Raw genomic sequence first — 21,436 nt, 5'->3', positions numbered from 1 at the left:
TATTTGTGAAAGTTAGACAGTTCTCCCTGTCAATAATGGAAGTAAAAACATAGCTTAATAGACAACAAGGCTACACCAGCTGGCTGTGCTGCACAAATCTGGCGTTCTTGCTGCAGAGTTTATTAGACATTATATAGCCTTGGGAATGAAAGGTAATGGATCCTGTTCCCATATGCTGCATCAACAAGAACTAGAACTCAGCCAAACCATTCAGATATGGTGCAGCGATTAAGTCCAGGACACAAATACTAAAATGAATCAGTCCCAAACAGTTGAAGAGAGACTTTTCTTTGAAGCACTTTTCTTTTAATTTTTAATTCTTTTCTAGTCTCCATTATGAGTCATACCCTCTCAGAGGCTTTTAAATATAGCAGTTTGCTACAGCATCTGGGCTCAGGTCGATGGGCATTGCACCCATATACCCAAGCACAGAATTGACACCTACGTCCTTTTCTCTTCACAGACTTTGTCAGTTCCCCTACTCTGTTTCTTATGAAGTACAAATCTTTTGTGAATTCTTTGTTTTCTTAACTGTCACCTGATTGTGTTCATACTGATTTCAATGCAGTAGCCAATATAGGATTTGTGGAATTGTTCTCTTTGGGATAGATGACAACAGAACAAACTTAAAATCTTGCACAAGGTCATTTAGCAACTGGCTATTATGTGGATTTTTAAAATGTTTGGTGTCACAATAATGGATTTTAGTTTTATTAAAGAGTAAGAATATAGATGTTTAAAGATCAGAGAATAGCCCCCAACACATTTTAACAAAGCTAAGGTCAGTCATATTCTAAAGCTGAACAAGATGAGAGCCATTAAAGTGCCAACATTTGCTACTCCACAGAGACAGATAGCATGGTTCCTGCAGGTTCTCAAGATGGTTAATACTGAGTCTGCACCCAGTGTACTTCACATTGTCCTTTTAAAGATCCACCATACCCCAAATTGCATTTTATAGCAAAACAAACACACAAAAAGCTATAGACAAGGATCTTCATATATATAGAAGAAAGCAATTGATTGACTGATTGACTAATGGATTGATTTTGCAAAGAAAAGCAGAGAGTGAAACAGGAGTGAAAGTTATGCTATAACATCTTCAGATGAAATAACCTGCAGTATCACTACCCAAGTACGGAGTTACAAAAGGAAAATGGGGAAAGTGCTTTCTACTACTATCTCCAAGAATTACCCAGACAATCAACCTACTCATTTTGATTGCAGATTCAGAGTGACTCTAATGATAGCCTCAAACATTTCTGTGACATGTATCTCCAAAATCACTTCAAGTGAAGTTCTACATTTAGCCCAGCTGTACCCTTTTCGTCAAGAAATATACTTGTTTTATAAACAGGCACACTCCACAAACTACTACTGTGTATTTTCAATAATTAATATCTTATAAATGCCTCTCAATGAGCTGCTTGGAGAATGCAAAAAAAATGTTAGTGTATAATTTATTCAACAGTTGACTGAAAAAACACAAGTTACTTACTTGACAAATATTAATTTACTTTATATACCTCTATTGTATATTTTTAACGTACCTTTCAGCCTGAAGATTACACCTTGAACCACACCAGTCATTACTGCGATGGAACACCACACCTCTTTAGCAGCACACTGCAATGCTAACCAACAGTTTATGACAGGTCGTGAAGAAGAATGTAATATCTTTTGAAACTGCAGAATAATTATTCTAAATGGAATTTGGTTAGGATGCTGGGGTTAGCAAACACCCTTACCATAATGGTGTGGGTTACTTAATGGCCACAAGTGATCAGGGCCTCAGTTTTACATTTCATCTACAAGATGGCACCTTTAACAGAACAGTCGTGTCAAAACCATCCTCAGATGTTGGTTTGGTAGTGACTCAGAGGCGAGAGTACCACCTAATGAATTCTTAATCCCACTTCCTATAATAGCTGCATTTTCCTGGGAAAGTTTTCATCCAAGTAATGACCAGAATGGTGTGTGAGTCTATACATATAGTGGATCAACAGGGAACTGGAAAAATGAACTGACAATCTTGCAGTTTGGTGATAGTAACCTGAAAAATTCCGCATCTGCATAGATCCATTACACTCAGTGAAGCTCTCAAACACATGTATTATCCATTACTAGTACTGAAGACATTTTACCAAGATTAATCATAGCAAAAGTCATTTCAGTTTTAGCTAGCAAAGACGGCTTATGAGGAAACTGACTACCTTTAGGACACTCTTTGGCAGATGTAAGTAGATGTTCATTCCGTTGGCCAGCCTCAGAAGAATACAAATAACATCAGCATGAACTAGAAGGGGAGCCTCAGCAACACGGATGTTATGGCTGAGGATATTTTAGCATTTAGAAGAAGAAAATCCTCCAAAGAATCTATCACAGATCACAATTTGATAAAACTGTTCCAGAGAGCTAGGGTAAGCCGACCTCTAATTGAATAGGGAAGAGATGCGACTCTGCCTGTCAGCCGTGCCATACGCTGGACAACTTTTGATAGCAAAAAGCTTAAAGGGACATTGTCAAGGTCAAAAGGCCCCAACATGACTTAGCTTTTAAAGATAGTTTCTGTTATCTTAAGTACACCTTATTGCTTGGTTCCCAGAGATTTCTTTTTTAAATAAAAAAATTCCAAACAGTTTCCTTGTAAAACAAACTATAAGCCACATCCCTTGAGTCCTGCGCAACACAGTAAAATCCAAAGAACATCCCATTGTCAGGCTCACACAAATGTGCTGTAAATCCAACAGCAGTGTGAGCATTCATAAATGCTTAGTCTAACCACAGACCAGTGTCTTCATACCAGGAGAGTGAAACTTGGGCTGGAGAGTGAGCATGGTCTAGAGGTTAGGACTGGGAGTCAGGGCTGCTGAGTTTTATTCTTAGCTCTGTCATTGCTGTGTGACCTTAGACAAGGGCCTGAACACTCACTGGGTCTCAATTTTTAGTGTCTATAAAGGACTTGAGATCCGTGGAGGAAAGATTCTCCAATAAAAAGTGGTGTTGTTATTCATTATTGCCATAGGCTGAATGGAAAGCAAGAGGAAATCTGAATTTGGAGGAGAGCTTGGGGTCCAGGAGGGTGCACTGAGAGCAGGAAGGGACACTGGGCAGACATAAGGACTGGATGGGATGTAGCAAAGGAAGGAAGGCAGGGGGATCAAGAAGTATCATGGGAAATTACGAGTACCTGGTGAGTCTCAGGATTCAGTATTGAGCCTTGATTGTCCACCCTCCATTTCCAGCAGCCTCTAGTGGGCCCAGGCAATGTTTCTGGACAGAAGCAATATTCCAGAGGGCAGCTGGGAAAGGCTGAGCTAGAGCCTTCTCAGAACGAAGATCATGGCAGGTGAGTAAGGGAGCATGATGTGCACAGAGCCTATTATTTTGATGGATCAGACAGATGGTGACGGAACCATGCTGTCCTGACTATCATGAGAGAAGTGGCTGTGGGACTCATATTGAGTAGAGCTGGTTGAAATCTTTCACGAGTATGGCCTTTTTTCTTAAAAAATCATCACCATTCTTGAAATTTGCCATTTCCGACATTTTCCATAACCGATTTTTATCAGCATGTCATCAAAAATCATTATTAAAAAATGTGCTTACCAAAAAATTGCTTACCAGTTTTCAGTAAGAAAATACCATTTTTTCATAAACAGAAGATCTTCAGTAATGATGTCAATCAAAATGGCAAAAACATTTCCATTCAAATGTTGGTAAAAGATGCCATCAGACATTTCACTAACACCAGAAAATGTGTCCATATTGAACCACAGGAAATGGAAACATTTTTCAAAATTTTGAAACTTTTGGCAAAATTGTGCTTCTGTTTTTTTTTACTAATTCTGATACTAAGTTAGGAGCACACTTGGTCTTTTATAAACAGTCCTATTTTCACTTTTCTGGGCTCCATACTGGAGCCTTTTGTGAATATTAATTCTCCTTTTCAATTGAATTTGATCTTGGTTCTCCTGCTACAGTTTAGGACTGCTCTCTTGGGGGAATCTCCCAGCAGGGTACTATTCCCTCTAAAGGGGTTAGGATTGACACAGGATTCCCCCTCACACACATACAGGCCATGTGCATCTGGGGAGTGGGATGAACTACTTTAAAGGATGGTGTAGCCTGCACACCTCACTTGTGCATCTGAAAGCTCAAGGAGAGATTGGACCTTTCCCCTGGGGCATGTATGTATACCAGTTACATAGCTACACATACTGCAATCGCCACGCTGCAGTATGAAAACCGTGGATTGAACCCGGGATATAATTAAATGCCATGCATTTTCACAGTTGCTAGCAGGAAAATAAACAGGACATATCAATGGAGAAAGAAAGCGATTTCAGGTTTAAGCTTCCAAAGGAGACGTGAAACTTGAAACAACAGACAGTATTTCTTTAAAAAGAAAAACTCTGCTGCCCTTGAAAGCAGGATCCCAGTGACATTCAGGGCACTATGCAAGACACATTTATTTGGTTTAGCATTTGATTAATTGCTTGTGTTTTGTGTTTTAATTTCCTGTAATTGAAGTACGTTGCTGCCATGGTGATAGGCACTATAGAAATGAGTAAAAATAAATAAATGAAAGTTCAGAACAGTTTTGACCGAGCCCACACTAATTAGAGTCTAAGACAAACAGACAAATGTTTTCAGGGATTTGTGTCAACTGTATCCAAATTCTTCCTCTGCAAAATCATTTCTAGACATAAAAAGGCAACAGATGGTGCTGGGAATACCCATAATAAGATCTCTGAGAGCAGCAGTACTGCAAAATGACCTAGTGATGGGCCTATCGAGCAGTCTGGGTTGACTCAAGAGCGAGAGTACCAACCTCAGGACAGACTGTTGAGAAGCAGGGCACAACCCCCAAATTGGTTGTGAGTTCTATAATTAGTTTTCACCAACCATTTATTGAATATAAACTCCTCAGGCACTCTAACAGCCTAACCGTGGCATCCCAGGCAGTTCCCTGGGGTACTCTGATCTATCTTGCCTCCCAGGTACGCCTGCCTTTGTGATAGAGGATCCCTTACACCAGACATCACAACAATATCCCAGTTACTCCCAAAGGACCAGGCACTTACCCCAGGTCAGTTGCTCCTTAGATCTTCCATCAGAGACAACACTTGTAGCCAATGCTATAATAAACTATCTAAAGATTTATTAACTCAGAAAAGGAAATAGAGTAATTTATAAGGTTAAAGCAGGTATAAATAACTTCTTGCCCCCCGAGAGTCTAAGCAGCAAAGAGATAGTTCCTTCTGGTTAGGGATTTTTATTCCTTCTCCTTTCTGCTTTGAGTTGCAAACTCAGCTGATGGAAGAAATTCACTTGCACATCTTCTCTTCATAGGTGTGAGGGGGAGAACAATCAATAAAGTCTTTTGTTCTCTGATATTCCACGATAGTTTGTCTAGTGTTGATGGGTCTTCTTTGTCGGGCAGGACATAATACCTGTGGGAGACACTAGTTACTGCTTCCCTCCTGTCTGGTTACAGACACTTACAATGCAAATGCTCAGTTACCTTACAATATGGGATACAGATGTTATAAGTGAGATTAATGCATGCAGCAACTCACAAGCATTCAATACCGCCTAAACACTAAGCACATTTTTATAACTCTAATACCTATTTTACCAAGGCTAACCCTCAGGCTAACCAGACTGATTCCAGCTATGTGTTTGTCAGTACTCAAGAGAGGCCTGGGGACTTTGGCATAAGCTGGCACCTGATTTGCCAGCTCACAGGGCCAACCACAAACCATTCAGATTTTGAGTTTGGATAGCCGTCTCAATGTCTAGTGCTTATCTGAATCATCCAGACACTTGAGGCTCACCACCAGCGCATTTGACCTTCCCTCTCCCACACACAGCCACAGCTCTCTTCTTCAAGAGGTACCGGACCCTTGTGCCTGCTGTCTCTGATGGATGGCCAGTCATTCCCACTTTGCCATTCATTAGGGCATAGCTTTACTGCAGCGATATACAGCCTGGGCTCTCACCCAGGTGTTGTCTCTAACTCCCCTGTTGGACACACAGAAAAACTGCTTACCTGGGCTTGAGGATGCTTTAACCTGGGCTAGTGTATATGGCTGATGATATCTGCTTGAACGCAGGTTTTGTCTCAGCTGGGACTGGAAATGTGCCTACTTTGCAGTGAGGATGCCTGCTCATGAAGGCCTAGTGCTGATAGTCCTCCAGAGCCTTCCCACAATTCCATCTGGGCTGTCTCTCCCATCGACTCCTGTATTCCAGCACCGCAAGAGGCGCAGGCAGAGTTGATGAGGGAGCGGCAGCAGTCGATTCACTGCGGTGAAGACACCACAGTAAGTCAATCTAAGTACGTTATTCACGTAGCTGAAGTTGCGTAACTTAGATTGATTCCACCCCGCCAGTGTAGACCAGGCCTTAGATTCTTCAGAGGGTCCCACTACTCTGCCCAAGGGTGTGCTACCAGATTAGCTCAGTGAACTGCAGAAACCCCAATTGTTTGACCCCCTTTCCTTCATTCTGGTAGAACTCCCTGATGTGGAAGGAATAAAGGAAGGAGGAATGTCTCCCGCAGCGTGGAGAGAGAGACATTCTGCCATACTGAACTTTTCTGAAACTCTGAAAAGGTTCATGTCAATAATAAGTGAAGATTTAGGGGCTCTTAATTTTTCCAAAGTACTTTGCAGCATCAAAACAGACAGTTCAGTAACACTTGCCTCTGAAATATCTTCTCTAAGAAGCAAGGTTTTATTATTGTTAATAATTATAATTTATATAGCACCCATATAAAAGTGTGCTAAGCACTTTACAGACATATGATAAAGACCATATCTGGCCTAAATATAGATACTCTCTGACTATATGACAATGGTAAAGAATCACATAAAAAGTATCTTTCTTCCAACACTGAACAAGGAACTTTATTATTTACTGTGGAACTTCTGCCTGGAACCTTCTCCAGCCTCTCCTTCCTGATTTCTCATTACAGAAGACAACACATGTATCCTCAGACTGCTATTATTGTTATTGTCATTGCCTACACATTTTGATTGTGATGCCCTATTATATTCATCTGAACACAGATCACAAACAATTCACTTTATTCACAAAACTTCTGATAACAAGGCAAAAATCAATCCTAATTGGAAACAGAAAATTCAAGATACACTCAGGGACAGTGCAACCATTTAGGCGACCTAGGCGGTCGCCTAGGGCACTGGGATTTGGGGGGCGCCATTTCCTTTGGCAGCGACCGCAGCGGCCAGATCTTCGGCAGCCCCAGTCGCCGCTGGCATTTAGGTGGAAGGAGCTGGGGCAGGGAAGCGCAGGGAGGGCCGCCTGCAGCAAGTAAGGAGGGGGCCGCATGCAGAGGAACTCCCCACCCAAGCTCATCCCTCCCCCGCCTCCTCCCCGAGCACGCCGGGGGCAGGGGTGAGCTGCTTCACTTCTCCCACCTCCCAGGCTTGTGGCGCCAATCAGCTTAGGTGCCGCAAGCCTGGGAGGCGGGAGAAGTGAAGCAGCGATGGCATGCTCAGAGTGCTTGTGCGCGGAGCAGGGGTGAGCTGGGGCGGGGGGGGTGCCTCAGGGTGGAGCTGCCGCAAAGGGGGCACCTCAGAGAGGAGGGGGGGAGCTGCCGCGGGGGGGGCGCCTCAGGGTGGGGGTTTGGGGGGGGCGCAAAGTGGAAGTTTCACCTAGGGCACGAAACATCCTTGCACCGGCCCTGGATACACTGGACACATAATGCAAAATAGATTCTCAGACAGTTAGTTGTTTCTTCCAGAGCATCAGTATCTTACAAACAGTAAAGCCTCAATTAGGTTATAAATGTAAAGTTTATGAATAATACTAATACCATGTTATACTGTCCATCTCTTTATCAGTGCAGGACTGTTCCCCCCAGGATAATTTTGAATGCTTTGTCCAGTTTAGTTTTAAATGACTTGTGATATGGGGCTTGCACCACTTCCTCAAAGAGACTTTTCCACGGTTTAGGAGACCTCACTGTTAGGACATTCTTTTCCATGGCAATAGTGATCTGTGTGTTTGTGGACAATCCATATGCTCATTCCACTTACTGGGCTGGATTTTGTCTTGGCAATACATGTATTGTTTGAATTAATAACAACTACTTGACCCAGAAAAAGGAATGCTGGGCTGGATCCTCATCTGGTCTAAATAAACATAGCTCCAGTGACTTCAATGGAAATATGCCGTGTTATATCAGCTGTGGATCTGGCTCAAAAATGTAAATTCAGAGCAAGGCAAACACCAAAATCTCTGCTTTCACATACTGTGCCACTATTTGGCCATGGTTCACATCTTTTATGTTTTATGTTGTACATTTTGGTCCTGACTATTAGCCATGCCTGAACCCAGCTCCAGCACTGCTGTCACAATTTGGTGCCCATCCTCAAATATTGCAATTAATTGGGCCTACGATTTCACTAAGTTAGATACTTAACTACTTGTATTGTGGGTGTAGCCAGGTCATTAGGTTTCTTTATGGATGCAAATATGAGCACACTTACGTAAGCCTGCAGTTAATTGTAGTACAACAACAGTACACCTACAATATTGGCGGCTGTTTTTAAAAATGTAAGTTTGTACCTAATAAACAGTAATATATATATTAAGCTATGCACTTAACCAAAAGTACAGGACTGGAAATACTGCACAATGTAATGTGATCCTGTTAACATTGCTGTCAGAGGCTTAACTTGGGAATTTCCTAATATTTTATTATTTTCCTCCTATTTCTGATAATGAATCCAGGTTTTGGCAGATTTTTTTTTCTGAGTGTTCATGGCAACATGTATCATCTGTCTCCTGCAAATGATCACAGCAGCCGCAGTCCCTGCCTATCCTCCTCGGTCAGGAGAGGCTGTGAAAATCAATCCAGGGCTTTGCAATTGTACAGCCATTTCTGTGTTCAAATCTTGTGGCCAAAAATTCGCTAAAGAATCTTCACCACGTCTCTGTGAGGGAGGTAAGTAATAGCATCATTTGTTATCATTCCCCTGTCACAGTCAGAGCAAATGAGACACAGAAAAGAAAGGACTTGCCCAAGGCCATGCCAAATAAGCACTTTGGGGGCAGTGAACGTGTTTTTGTTGCTTGTTCATACAGCACTTAACACAATGGAGCCCTGATCCATGACTGGGGCTCCTAGGTGCTACCATAATACAAATATGAATAATAACAACACTAAACATCAGCTCCTCAAGAAGCCAAGGTTGGGACCTGTCCCACCAGTAAAGACTAGAGCTGCAGAATCACCCACTGTCAGGGTATTTTAAAAGAACATAGCTTCCGTTTAAACACCAAAATAAGTGGCCACATTGTCAAAAGAGCTCACTGACAGGCTGAGCTTTTTTTGAAATACTAGACCTAAGTGTCAGAACAGGAACTGCTGGGTGCTGAGCACATCTGAAAGTCTTACGTGAATGCCTAAATAGGAGCTGAGCTTTTTGAAAATCTGGCACCAACTGTGGTGCTGAGCACTTGGAAACCTGGCACTCTGTGGATATAAAAGCAAAACCCGACTATATAGACCTTACTAAAAAAGAACTGGAAATCTCCTGCTGTTCCCCATACCTCACAGTACAGCTCTGATCTTTCTGTCTTGATATAATGCACCTCATCAGCCTGAAAAATGACTGCTTTCTGCTTCATTGTTTTGTATTTTAAAAACAATTATATAGGTAATTTTAAGGAAATAACAACAAGTGATTTAGTCCTTTTCTTACATCAGGCTAAATGATTGGAAATGTTGTCATAGTCCTTCAAAAACTTTAACCTGATTTGTATATCTGGTAACAGAGCTATAGAGGTATCTTAACAAAACAAGCAGTCGCTGAAAAATGCACTCAGATCATAGTCACTTCCTAGCAGTGAAAGATAGGAAGGGGCACGAACAACAGTGGAGGCAAGAGAGGAATAGGCTGGGTACGGGCTCAATGCAAGTTGCAAAAAGAGGATACTTTGGAACTCACTACTGTGCAAATGACTGGTAGCAAACAATTACTTAGCACAACTAGCCTGATTTTCTTCCTGTGGAATATTCACAAGCAGGTTGCCATTTCCGGGGTTTATTTGTTCTTCAAATTTTTTGGTGAAAGTTTTTTCAAATAAATAAATAAATTCTATGGATTGATCACAAATATTCTAAATTTGAGCTGCATTGCTTAGTTATAACTGGTTAGAAAAGTCACATGGTATCGTTTCTATTCCGTGATTGGATAAGCGTACAAGCACTTGCGAAGAAATTTGCACAGATGACTTAGGAAGAGGAATGGAATGCAGTACTCTCTCTGTCTGTGTTGGGTGGACAGAACCAATATGAGTAAAATGCAGTTAGAAATTATTTACAGTGCCTAAAATCAGAAGATATGACTCTGGATACACAGGGAAGAGATCTGCCATTGTTACCATAGTCACTTTTCAGAGTACAGACACATTTCATTCTTCAACATGATTTCTTTAGACTACATCGTTCACCAGTAATGCGAACTCTGCAACACAAGAGACAATGGAACCTCTGAATATATAAAGACATGCTCTTTGGTATAGCAGATAAGTCCAGATTTTGAGACCAATATGAATAAGACTCTGTATTTGAGCATGCTGGAAAACGGCTGCCTTAGAACTTTGGTATAGTGATAATGGTTAGGAAGCAGATCACAGCACAAGATGATCTAAGCAGATTATTTCTCTGGAGAATTTAAAGAACCTAATCATCTCATCAATTGCATGGATATAATACCCCGGGAGATCAGTGGGAGTTGTGTGTGCACAACTAGTGGGCTGATCAAGTACCAGAAATTATAATGTACAAAGAGCAGGGACAGGAAATACAAAGAGCAGAGAGAGAAAATCCAGATGTAGTGACAGAGATGACAGACATATTGTGTACCTACGTACGTGTGGTGGGGAGCAGGTGGGTCAAATGGTCCAAGGTATGAGTTTTTAAAAAATGAGGGCTCAGGAAAAACATTTAGAACCAAGTTGTGTTATTAAAATGAGAGATGAAGCTAGAAACTACTCACGTTTACATATGGCAGACCTAGTTTACTTTGTACACCTGTATAATTTGATATAAGGCTGAAGGAAATGATTGTTAAATGAAACCAGTGTGTTTCATTGTCTTGGAAAATGTCATTAGCCCCCACCCCACGCACACACACACTTTTTAAAGAAAGTAGCTGTATCTTTTGTAAGAAAGACATAGGTAGGTAGTTTGTTGTGAGATCCTAGTTAGGGAGTGAGTAAAGACACTGTTAGCCCAACAAAGGTCCAAAATTAACCCCAGAGAGGTCATCAACAGCCACCCATGGCATCAGGTTCAAGGAAACCTTCCAAAAGCCTGGTCATGAAGAGAAAACTGCCAACTACTTATGTGTCTAAGGGGAAACCTTCCGTACTATAATTCAAGGATGGTGGAATTCAAAAGAGACACGATTCAAGAAACAAACGGTTTTTGGGGAGTAGGTCTCACGGATGAAAAACTTAAGAAAAGTATAGGATAAATCGAAGCTTCTGAAGGACATAATATTAAAGCCACAGCAGAAAATAATCACTGGCAGTAAAATGGGAACAGAAGTAACTGAAAAATTATGTTTGCCTAAGACAATTTGTGAAGTCCTGAAAAAGAATAGCACAAACCACGAGGAAATAAGGAGAAATTAAATAGTACATGCAGGAAGTATTATTAGCAAAGGGTGTAAATAAGAACTAAACAAGTTTTATAATCACATAAAAGCAAACTGGGTGACAAGGGGAAGTGGAGTTCTGCTGCTTAGCAGAGAGGGAGCCAAATACGAGATTACAAGGAAAAATGCCTGAAGTATTTACTACAAATGATAATAGGGACAGGAAGCTTAATACAGTCTAACAGTTAATGAAGAAAGAGAGATGTCACATAGTAGAGTTAGGAAGCATTAGGTGAAAGATTATGGGCCAGTTTCTGCTCTGTTAATCCAGTGTAAATCAGAGAAACTTCAGACAAGTCAGTGGATTTATAGTAGATTTTCTCTGGTGAAACTTGCAACAGAATATGGTCCTCTGTTGATAACATGGCATATGTTTTATAAAGATGACTGAAAACTAGGACACATTTTTCATGAAAATAGTCATGAAAAATTTGTCCTGGTTTTACAATGAAAAATTTAGAATTTTGACATTTTTTTTAACCAGATCTAGTATTTAAATAATCACAGTCCCATGGATAGTCACCCAAATTGTAAAAGGAGTTAGCAGAAGTGGTATCAGAGCTGCTACTAATGGATCAGATGGATAGGTAAAGTACCTGGGAACTGGGAACTGACTAACTTTTTAAACATTCTTTATGTATGTGAAGGGGAGAAAAGGATACCTAGAGAGTTTCAGGTCTGTGCATTTATTTTCTGTAGATGGTAAATTGTTAGTACACTTCATAAAGGGATTCAGTTTATAAGTACTGAGAGGGAAGTAAGCTGATAAATACTAGAAAGCCTGGTTTGAGCCAAAATGAATCACCCTAAACTGATTTGGATGAATTCTTTAGAATAGACTGTGACTGGCTCTTATGTGGCACTGCAGGGGGGTAGAGACTTCAGAGTACGTCTACACTTGGAGCTAGCGGTATAATTCCCAGCTTGAGGAGACATAATTGAACTAACATGCTAAAAGCAGAGTGTGGTGGCAGCAGGGCAAATGGTGGGAGGGGCTAACCGCCCCAAGTACAATCCTGTCCAAATCACTAGGCACGTACTCAGGGCGGCTAGCCCTTGCCACTGTTCATACTCCTGCAGCTATATTCAATTTTTAATGTGTTTCCTTGAGCTGAGAATTACACTTTCAGCCCAAAAAGTAGAGGTACACTAAGGAGCCTCTGCCCAAACTTGTAATAGCCAAATAAGGGCCAGCAAGAACTGCAGTCCCTCCTATTATCATGATGCTACCCAAGTTGTTCTCCCTTACACCCTTGTCTACACCCAGAAGTTGTACTGCTTTAACTATACCGGTATAGTTATAGCAGGTACTGCAATCCACTAGTGTGGGCACAACTGTAATGGTAGAAAGGTTCTTTATACTAGTATTAGATGAAAGCTCATGCTGCCATATGGATGTAATTCATAAAGTGTAAACAATCCCCAAATGGCTGAGAGATTAAAAATTGGATGGCAACAGACCATGAATCCCAGTGATGATTGAGCCTGGTGATATTCTAAGTAAAAAGAGCTCTCAACTCTGCGTGTAGCTGTTTCTGTTGCTTCACATTGTCTCAACAGACATCCTAGGCTTCAGTGCGACACATAGACAGAGTGACAATCCTGAAAACCTTATTATACAGATAGCTATTTCCATCCAAGAAGGGGAATAACTGTACCCGTATAAGCCGGTATAACTGTCTCCATTATAGGGTTTTTAACATTATTACTACCTTGTTAAAAGACGACACCCCCTAACCGACACATAGTTGTAGACTAGCTCTGACGAGTAACTCACTCAGAAGAGTGCGGCCATGACTCAGCAGAGTGGGCAAGCCATGTGCGCCAGCCAGCAGAGTGGGCAAGCCATGCAGAAGAAAGCATGAGTAGCAGTTTGTTTCCTCCTGCTGTTCCACTGAAGCTCTGGCAAGCCTTGTGCCTGCCTGAGCTAAAATGGCTCCTAGTGTGCACTCTGAGGAGGTCCAGCTCCAAACCACTACCAATGCAAAACTGGGGCTGATTTCCACTATTTCTAGCACTTTGACAGGAAAACCAACTTATTGGATAAAGGAAACACGTTCTATGGGCTCACACATCAGTTTAACTAAAAGTGTATTTCTAAACTGATATAGTTATCTAAATTGATACAAACCATTCTTAACTGAAGTAAGATTGTCTATACAGAAACTTCCACTGGTTTAAGCAATTCCTTACCATCTTAAGCTAAACTGTGATAAGCTACTCTTAAACTCAATTAAAAGTGTCTACAGAGGGTTTTGTGCTGGTTTAACTAATTTGGGTTTTAACCCAATTTAAGTAAATCTGTGCAACTTCAGTGTGTAAGCTTTTGTAAGGCATTTGAAACAGTTCAGCAGGCATTCACACAGAAAAGCTAGACAAATATTTTTATTATAAGAAAACATTTATACTACACTGTCAAGTCAAAAGAGATTTAGAGACAAAGAGTAAGAAGAAATTCCTGCTTACAATCTCCGGGCCTGATTCTGTCACCCTTACTAATGTGGAGTCAGTTTCATCACAGTGTAATGCAGCCCGAGTAAGGGTAGCAGAATTAGACCTAACATTGAAAGAATGCTACTAGAAACAATCAAACATAGTGAGTAAATATGAATGATCCATGGTTAAGCTGAAAGGGGATGCTAAGTAGGGTTCTACAGGTGTCAATTTTGTGTCTAATTCTACTCAGCATTTTTATTAACAGTTTAGAAGCAGAATCTGGTTTCTGGATGAGGATAAGTGAGGAGGAAATGTAAATATCTGGAAGGACAAGATTAAAATACAGCATGATGTATGGTAGATAAAGAAACACACTGGAGCCAATACAATGAGATTCAGTAAAGACCAACATAAAGTAGATTGGGTAACGGAATAATTAAATGCAGAAATGTAATGCAGAGAGGAGAAATGTTAGTTGCAAGTCGTGATTTTATAGTATGGTCGGGAGGTAGGGGTTACAGTAGATGGTAAAATCAATATGACCAGCGCAACACTTTTGTATTTGCCGTATTCAATAAATTGCTATGTTTTGCTGGTCTGCACTGTCACTGCTGTGCTGCAGCACTCTGAAGTATTGCTGTTCCACTGAAAAAGTCAGCATTTCAGAGCTGGTGTGGCTGTCTTCAACTTGTTCCAACCACATCACCATTACTAGTATCATTCCAATGAAACATCAGTACTTCAAAGAATACTGCAATGCAAGGACTGCAAAATCTGCAATATCCTGGCAAAATCTCTGGGGTAAATTGTGACTTGGACTACATGTCCACCCAGGGGAGTAAGAACTTTGGCTTGTAACAAATTATACTACCCTTTGGAACAAGCATAATGCAGGGGAAGAATTATGAGAATTGTTGCATTACATTTCTCTGAGGCATAATGCCCCCCAGGGCTATTCCTAAGGTGAGGCATCTTACACACCATCCTTTGCTCAGGCTGTGCCATAGGGCACAATCTAGTGCTCTGGTATAAATGTGTTGTCTCTGTTTTAAGGAACTTGACAAAATAACACCCTGCAGAAATTATTAGCTAGTTCAAAGCCAATTTATTTTGTACGTTGGAGAGCACTCGACTTGTGTGCTTCTTGAGCCCGGTTAGGCACTGTAATGATGAAACAGTAAGAGTGTTGTGGGGAAAACAGGCAAGATAATCACGCTGTTCTAATCAGCAACAGAGGGCATACCAGTGGAGTGCTTCATTCAGTTTGGGGCATTGCATTTTTTAAAAAGATTGGAGAGAGTTCATAGTAGAGCAACCAAAGTGATAAAAGTTTTGGAAAATAAGACCTGTGAGAGAAGGCTAAGATAACTGGGCATGTTCAGGCTGGAGAAAAGAAGACTGAGGGGATAGATAACTGTCTACAAATATATTAAGAGGTTTTATAAGGAAGATTGGGACCAATTCTCATTAATCAATGAGGACAGACCAAGAAGTAATGTGTTTAAACTGCGGAAGGGAAAAATTGGATTAAAGATTAGGAAAAACTTTATAAGTACAGTTAGGTAATGGAGCAAGCTGTCAAAGAAGGTTGTGGAGTGGCCATCACTGCAGAGATTCAAGGAGAGACTAGACACCCATTTGTTAGCAGGGCCAGCTTAGGCCAATTCCCCTGAGTCCCTGGAATCGGGCCCCGTGCCTTAGGCGCCTTTTAAATTTTTTAAATGTTTTTACTCACCCTGTCCACTCTGGGTCTTCAACGGCATTTCAGCGGCGGGGGGGGGGATGGGGAGGAGGGGAATCTGCTCCAGGTCTTTGGCAGCATTTCGGCAGTGGGGGTGTGTGGGGGGGTCCGCTCCGGGTCTTCGGCGGCATTTCGGCAGCGAGGGGTCCGTCGATGCCGTGGAAGACCCGGAGCAGACCCCCCCGCCGCCAAAGTGCTGCCGAAGCCCTGGACCGCTGCCGGGTATTCAAATCAGGCCCCGCAGTTCATAAAGCCGGCCCTGTTTGTTAGGGCTGGTTTTGGAATTATTAAATCAATCCAGACTGCCACAATGCAAGGAGATGGATTAGATGACCTGCTAGAGGTCTCTTCTGACCTAAATAGTTCTGTGATTATGATATCAGCACTGCCCAAAGGGAATCAGTCAGTGCAGGAATAAAAACAAGGCACTACTACACAACTCAGCTAAAATGTAGATTCTCTGCTACAGCCAAGATTCACTCAGGGCAGTAGAGAGGGGAGTGATCAGGCTAATAACTTCCTGATTCTCTGCTTGGCTTCCCCCAATCCTAGTTTTGGCACAAGTAGGGGCAGCCTAAGGGCTGTTTTAAAATACACCAGCTAGTAACAGTCCCTAAAGGACTGTTTGCCAGCTGAAATGTAGGTAGTTTACAGTCCTTTTATGTTGCCCTAGCAGAAGCACAAGAACTGTGTATAGAATCATGAGGACTTTGACAGGAGGGTTCAGCAATAGGTCAACAGAGGTTAGAGGAAAGAATGGGAGAATATTGATAGAAGAGAAAGAACAAATCAGTCGATGGGCAGTGCATTTTAGAGAGACTTTAAATAGATCAAATCCTGAAGAGGTAGTTGAAATAGAGGAAAGGAGTTTTCAGATGGAGGTAGAATGTGGGCCTATCATAGAGCGAGAGATAGAAGAGGCTATTAGACAGACAAAAGCAAACAAGGCACCAGGTGAAGATAGAATAACCGCAGAAATGCTAAAAGTCGACCTGAATATGAGTGCCGGGATTCTAAAGGAGCTATTCAACAAGGTGTGGGAAGAAGAGAAGGTACCTGAAGCATGGAAGAAAGGTATCATTGTGAAATTACCAAAGAAGGGTGATTTGTCTTTGTGTGGTAATTGGAGAGGTATAAACTTGTTATCAGTGCTCGGGAAGGTTTTCTGCAGAGTTCTGTTACAGAGAATAAGACAAGCAGTAGAAGAGATCCTGAGGGAAGAACAAACAGGATTTAGGAGTGGGAGAGGATGCGTTGATCAGATATTTGTACTACGTATGATAATGGAACAATCTCTTGAATGGAACTCGCCACTGTTCATTAATTATCTCGATTTCGAGAAGGCATTTGATAGTGTCCACCATCCATCTCTCTGGAATATCTTAAAAATATATGGATTCCCTTCGAAAGTGATTAACATCTTCAAAGATATGTATGCCGGCAAAAAGTGTTGTGTTCTCCATGAAGGACAGCAGAGCGAGTGGTTCCATGTGAGAACGGGAGTTAGACAAGGGTGTGTTATTTCGCCCATTCTATTTCTTGTGGTCATAGATTGGGTGATGCGGAAAGCCACTGAAAATAGGCCAAGAGGGATCGCATGGGGACCCTCTGGTCATATTGAAGACTGTGACTTTGCGGATGACATTGCCCTGATTTCAAGCTCTCAGACGGACCTCCAAGAGAAGACTGATAGAGTAGGTAGAGTAGCAAGGTGCGTAGGACTTAATATCCATGCTGGTAAGAGCAAAATAATGAAAGTAAAAACAGCCAGCTCGACGAAGACAGTGTTATGTGACGTAGAATTGGAGGAGGTGAACGACTTCAAATATCTTGGTAGTTACATATCGGCTGATGGCAATATTCAGAAGGAGATATCTACCAGAATCGGTCTTGCAGCAAATGCATTCTATAGACTTCAGAATATTTGGAGGTCAACCATCTTGCAAATGAAAACCAAGGTAGAGATCTACAGGTCGAACGTCTGCTCTGTGTTGATCTATGCGGCGGAAACATGGAAGACCAACAAGAAGATAGAAAGTCGGCTTCGGGGCTTTGAAGGAAGGTGTCTTAGGCGAATTCTTAACATACATTGGCCGCAGCGTATCACCAATGTTGAAGTGAGCCGATTAACGGGCATCAACAATATAGTGGATGAAGCCAAACAACGAAGATGGAGGTGGCTGGGGCATGTGTTGAGAATGGATGCTGACAGACACCCTCGTATTGCCCTACGATGGACACCACAAGGAAGAAGGAGGAGAGGTAGACCATTGGGGACGTGGCGAAGGACCATTGAAGAGGAAATGAAAGGTATGGGAATGAAGTGGGATGAAATCTGCTGTCTCGCTCAAGAACAAAATGAATGGAGGAGAGTGGTTGGCGCCTTATGCTCCACAGGGAGTGAATAAGAAGAAGAAGAAGAAGAAGAAGAAGAAGCACATAGAAAGCACTCATGGGGAGTGAATTTGCCCCTTTAAGTTCTGACCAGTGAGTCCCATCACAACACCAACTATTCTCTGGACGTAGGCATGAGTACCTTGGACCTAGCTAAGCTGGCATCTGATACCAGAACAGGGAGTCAGTCATGGAGGTGTCAAGCACAGTCAGGACAGAAGAACGCTAACTCCTCTGCACTCAACACACAGTACTATATTTTCCATCCTCAATGTACAGAATTGGTGAAAATGAAGGCCTATTTACTAAAATAGTAAATTACTCATGAGATGCAGCTTGTTTTCTGCAGGAAAAAATACCCCTGCGTTTTGAGGCCATTTGTAACATTTCCATCCTCAAACATTAGTATGTTAACTTAGTCACGAAGCTAACATGTAGGGTACAGAATATAATAATACGCTTATCTCACTATCATAGCACCATGCTATCCTGACACTCAGTTACCACCACCACCACCTCTACATATTTACTTCCATTGGTACTGTATGTGCCTTCTAATTTAGGGAATGATATTGCAAAAAGAAAAGTATGCATGTGAGTCAGTTTACTCCCATGAGTAGTCTCACTGAAATCAATGAGTTATGCATGGGTTAAAATGTTTGTAGGATTGGGCTCTACTACTGTTAGCTCCTTGGGGCAGAGAACCATAGCCTGAGTCTGATCTCAAGATCTGATCTGTAAATTAGGGGTAACTCCTTCTTAGTGAATGACTCCATTATTTTACATCACTCTACTAACATTAAAGTGGCCCAAAAGCCAGGTAGCTGGCTACTGCAGGTGGGGATCTTTTGAAGGTGTGGACCTCTGTCCTACCTTCATTCCCTACAGGACATCTCGTGGGACATGGCTCAGGGAAAGGAAGAATGGTCAGGTGGGCATCTGTGTATGCTGGCGATCGTTGACTTCTGTAATGGCCCCCTCCAAACATCATTAAAGCAGCATGAAGGCCTCAGAGTAGTATCTGGATGGTCCACAACCAACAAAGTGCAAAGGCCACCCTTGTGCCCCACCTCCTAAGCTGCTTGATCATTCCACAGCTACCGCTGAGGTTAAGGCCCAGTGAAGCTACATCAGTGTTAAATGACTATAAGATCAGGTCCCTAGCTTTTTATTTATTGTAAAGCGCCTTGCATACCTATGGTCCAATAAAAATGATAACCGATAATGGTTAATTAACAAATAATAGTTGAACAGCAGCAAACATGGTTTTCACTTCGTTTCTCAGTGGAAAAGTGGAATTAATTTACTTCCACATATTCTGAAATTGTCATATTTTAAAGAAACTATTGCAACCAAAGCAAGGTGATTTTAAACATGAATTTAAACTAAATCAAACAGGTAAAATGTATCCTACTGTTTCCTCAGTTACCTGGTGTGGTTGGACAAAAGACAGAGCAGCCCCATTTATTCAAGCAATGTTGTTCTGAGGCTCGCTAAGATGTGGCTTGATCCAGATCCCATTGAAGTCAATGGGAGTCCTTCCATTGACTTCTGTGGGCTTTGGATAAGGCCCTACAAGAATGTTCTTGCATTCAGCGGCAGCCAAATAATATGAGTGGTGGAGATTGCTAATGGCAAGACCAGCCCTAGACCAAATGGCACCCCAGGTGAGGAGTGTTTTCGGTGCCCTCACCTCCATTTATTAAACTTTTGAATGCTTTATTTTTTATTGCATTTGTAGCCCATTTCATGACTTTGATGCATGGTTTGCATGCACGATTTACCCCTGTCATATAAGATGATAAATTTACATGCTTGGATCTGTAAATCTGTATTTATTCTTGCCTTATATAAGCAAATAAAAAATTGTTTCCTCTAAGCTTATAGAAACTTTTTAATTTTAAGAATAACTAAAATGTACTAACATCAAGAAATTGAACTGTGCGCCAACATTGGGTGGACCAGTGTTAAAAGTGTTACAGTAGGTGACAGCCTTAGAATGTTAACCCTAGTCCTTTAGTTCAAAAGATCACTTTTTTCTCCTTCTGGCTTCTTTGGGGGCAACTTTTATTTACTACAGGGGAAAACAGACAGTATTGAGGAAAGCAAAAGTCTATGTTCCACAATCTTAGAAAGTCATCAAGTATGACATATTAAGCATGGCAAAGAAGTAACAGTATTTGCTTTTATATTATTGAGTAGGTAGAGGCTCGATAGGTATCTCTGGCATCTCATTAAATATATCCTTTGTTAGTCATTACTTACACTCTTCAAGGACTTCAAACACTAGTACACTTTCACAATTACACAGTAAAACAAGGTTCACAATATTGTACCTGGGCTCTCACTTCACTACGTTCTTATATCTCACTGACTGACTGACGACGCCCTGCCCCTTATGTACTCATCAGGGCATGGCTGACAACATTCTAGGATGTTCAAGGAAAATGTAGTTCTCAAAGTCTGGAAGATTCCACAAGATTCTACAAAGGTTCAGAATATTCTAGAAGGTTAATGTAAAATGAATTCACATACGGAATACCTGAAACATTTTACTTCAAACATTCTATTTTCCTTTTTGTTGTTAAAAACAAAAATAGCACCCCAAGCACAGTGCCCTGCCCCCAAGTGTGGCACCCCAGGTGGTTGCCTGGGTCGCCTGCCCCTAAATATGGCCTTGGCTAGGGGATTGGGGGCAACACACAAAATTAGGCAGCCAGCACCCCCAGACCACTAAATTTCATCCCAGAATTTCTTATCATGCCATCTCTGGGCTCTGCACATTGAGAATTCAGGGACATAAGGTCTGGGTAGCAAGGACCCTCATGCAACATTTGTAAGCCATTTTTAACTAGGCCATGGCCATGTATATGAGCAAGATCCAGAATTTGGCTCTCAGATCAGGGATTGAATCTCTGTGTAGATTATTAAAAATTGCAAACATACTGCAGGCAGAGGTGGTTGCAGAGTGAAACAAAGTACAGTAGAACCTCAGAGTTACAAACACCAGAGATACAAACGGACTGCTCAACCACACACCTCATTTCAAACCAAAAATACTCAATCAGGCAGCAGCAGAGACACACACACACACACAAAAAAAGCAAATACAGTACAGTACTGTGTTAAATGTAAACTACTTAAAAAAAAGGAAAGTTTAAAA

General features: G+C 41.5%; 1 long non-coding RNA gene across 1 annotated transcript in view; it reads right to left on the bottom strand.

Annotated features, from left to right (window-relative positions):
• The window catches only part of LOC123370774, a 42,773-nt gene extending 22,049 nt beyond the window's left edge, over positions 1 to 20,724 (bottom strand). Inside the window, exon 1 of the long non-coding RNA XR_006579536.1 lies at positions 20,610 to 20,724. This is a non-coding gene — a long non-coding RNA (uncharacterized LOC123370774). The remainder of the gene's footprint in view (positions 1 to 20,609) is intronic.
• Positions 20,725 to 21,436: the final 712 nt, after the last annotated feature.

This window comes from Mauremys mutica, chromosome 5 (genome assembly GCF_020497125.1).
Source record: "Mauremys mutica isolate MM-2020 ecotype Southern chromosome 5, ASM2049712v1, whole genome shotgun sequence".
NCBI lineage: Eukaryota > Metazoa > Chordata > Testudines > Geoemydidae > Mauremys > Mauremys mutica.
The sequence above is the reverse complement of the archived record's forward strand: the minus strand, read 5'-3'. Positions and strand labels throughout refer to the sequence as shown.